This window comes from Gekko japonicus, unplaced genomic scaffold (genome assembly GCF_001447785.1).
Source record: "Gekko japonicus isolate JY-2015 unplaced genomic scaffold, Gekko_japonicus_V1.1 scaffold6314, whole genome shotgun sequence".
Taxonomy (NCBI): Eukaryota; Metazoa; Chordata; class Lepidosauria; order Squamata; family Gekkonidae; genus Gekko; species Gekko japonicus.
In genome coordinates this window covers 19,485-22,214 of record NW_015167249.1, presented here as the reverse complement: position 1 = coordinate 22,214, position 2,730 = coordinate 19,485, and the positions used below count along the sequence as shown (strand labels likewise).

General features: G+C 51.3%; 1 non-coding gene across 1 annotated transcript; it reads right to left on the bottom strand.

Moving 5' to 3' along the window:
* Nucleotides 1–1,888: 1,888 nt before the first annotated feature.
* Nucleotides 1,889–1,960, bottom strand: TRNAA-CGC. Its single transcript has one exon. It is a non-coding gene; the product is annotated as a tRNA-Ala (tRNA).
* Nucleotides 1,961–2,730: the final 770 nt, after the last annotated feature.

Here is a 2,730-nt window from a genome sequence, read left to right as displayed (position 1 = left end):
GCAGTCGGGTTAGAACGGATAAAAGGAAGTCCTTCTTCACCCAAAGAGTGATTCACACATGGAATTCACTGCCACAGGAAGTGGTGGCAGCTACAAGCATGGACGGCTTCAAGAGGGAATTAGATAAGCATATGGAGCAGAAGTCCATCAGTGGCTATTAGCCACAAGGTATAGATAGGAACTCTTGGCCTGGGGCAAGTGATGCTCTGTATTCTTGGTGCCTGGGGGGGGGGGCAACAGTGGGAGGGCTTCTAGTGTCCCGGTCCCACTGCTGGACCTCCTGATGGTACCTGGTATTTCTGACCAAAGTGTGTGACACAGAGTGTTGGACTGGATGGGCCATTGGCCTGATCCAACATTGGTCTCTCTTGTGTTCTTATGTCTGGGGCAAGGGATGCTCTGTATTCTTGGTGCTTGGTGGGGGGGCAACAGTGGGAGGGCTTCTAGTGTCTTGGCCCCACTGCTGGACCTCCTGATGGCACCTGGTGTTTTTGGCCACTGTGTGACTCAGAGTGTTGGACTGGATGGGCCACTGGCCTGATCCAACATTGGCTTCTCTTATGTTCTCATGTTCTTAAATGAATGCATGGTGGCTATTAGCCACAAGGTATAGATAGTAACTCTCAGTCTGGGGCAAGTGATGCTCTGTCTTCTTGGTGCATGGGGGGGGGAAGAGTGGGAGGGCTCCTAGTGTCCTGGCCCCACTGCTGGACCTCCTGATGGCACCTGGTCTTTTTGGCCACTGCGTGACACAGAGTGTTGGACTGAATGGGCCACTGGCCTGATCCAACACTGGCTTCTCTTATGTTCTTATAGGAACTCTCAATCTGGGGCAAGGGATGCTCTGTATTCTGGTGCTTGGGGGGGGGCAACAGTGGGAGGGCTTCTACTGTCTTGGCCCCGCTGGTGGACCTCCTGGTGGCACCTGGTGTTTTTGGCCACTGTGTGACTCAGAGTGTTGGACTGGATGGGCCACTGGCCTGTTCCAACATTGGCTTCTATTATGTTCTTATGTTCTTGGGAGGTTTGCATCTCAGGAATGGGGAATTTAAGCACTGGCTTGGTTTTATGCGGAATCACATTATTAATCATAACCCCCAACCCCAGATTCATTTTGTTTCATTCTTAACTATATACCCCCCCTTCCCTTTTGCCAGGATACTCCAAGCAATATAAACAAAAAATAAATGATTAAAATGCAAGGACTAAAATAATCTCTCAGTAAAAGCTGGTAGTCTAAAAGCAGCGTTCCATAATCTAGAGTAATGGTTATAAAATATGCCCAGTCTGGGAAATAACAAAGTCTAAAGGTACACTTCATTAGTTAAGTCAGATAAACCCTGGGGAAATGGCTTTTTGATGCCCTCTTGTGACATCCAAGATGATGGTCCCTTTCTCGTGTTTGACTTTTGCTTCAGGGGCTTGGAGTGTGTTTAGCTCTTTTTTTAAGAAGTATTTTAAATTGTACACATGAAGCTCTGCTGTGTTACACTAAATCAGGCCCTCGGTCCATCAGGGTCAGCCTTGTCTAGTCAGACTGGGAGTGGCTCTCCAGGGTCTCAAGCAGAGAGGTCTTTCCCATCACCTGCTGCCTGATCCTTTTTAACTGGAGATTCTGGAGATTGAACCTGGGACCTTCTGCATGCCAAGCGGATCCTCTGCCAGTGAGCCACAGCCCCTCTTGACAGCTCTCCAGGGTCTCAGGCAGAGGTCTTTCCCATCACCTACTACCTGGTCCTTTTTAACTGGAGATGCCGGGGACTGAACCTGGGACCTTCCGCATACCAAGCAGAGGCTCTTCCACTGAGCCACAGCCCCTCTTTACAGCTCTCCAGGGTCTCAGACGGAGGTCTTTCACATAATCTCCTACCTGGTCCTTCTTAACTGGAGATGCTGCCGGGGATTGAACCTGGGACCTTCTGCATGCGAAGCAGAGGCTCTGCCACTGAGCCACAGCCCCTCTTTACAGCTCTCCAGGGTCTCAGGCAGAGGTCTTTCCCATCACCTACTACCTGGTCCTTTTTAACTGGAGATGCCGGGGACTGAACCTGGGACCTTCCGCATGCCAAGCAGAGGCTCTACCAGTGAGCCACAGCCCCTCCCCAATTGATCATTAGATGCTGTCTTTGCAAAGTGTTCTTGATGTTTGCGGGAAAGGGCCACAGCTGGCCTCCTTAGGCAAGAGAGTCCAGGGAACTGGGGCTGCAGTCTTGGTGTAGCAAAACACCCCGTCTTCTTCCTTTTGACATTCTCACATTCCGTGGGCAGTTAAAGCAGGCCCTCGCCCCCTGCCCAAGAGTGGCACCTGGCCCCCTTGTTGTGCACACCTTGCTAAGCCGCCAGGTGTCCCAGGCAGGTCCCTGGCCTTCTTACTGGCGGCTAATCCTTAGCGGGCTGGCTCTCAAATCCTCCCTATGCCTGTAAGCGGCTTTAGAATTATTTGCAGCTCTCTAAGCATGCCATGAAACCCAGCAGAAAGACGCCTAATCGGCTCGGCGGGCTTCCGTGGGAGACTTCCCCCAAGAAGACGCAGCGTCTGTCCTGGACTGGCTGGATTTCATAAGAGTCCACATAAGTGTTCCCTCTAAGCTGAGTTAGTGTGAGCTGGTTCACAGCTTTCTAGCCTCCGGCTCACACATTTTTGCCTTCGCTCAGGAAGGATGGCTCCAGGGCAAACTGATTTATGCAGCAGCCCAATCGCTCGCTCACAACTTTAATGCTGGTAGCTCA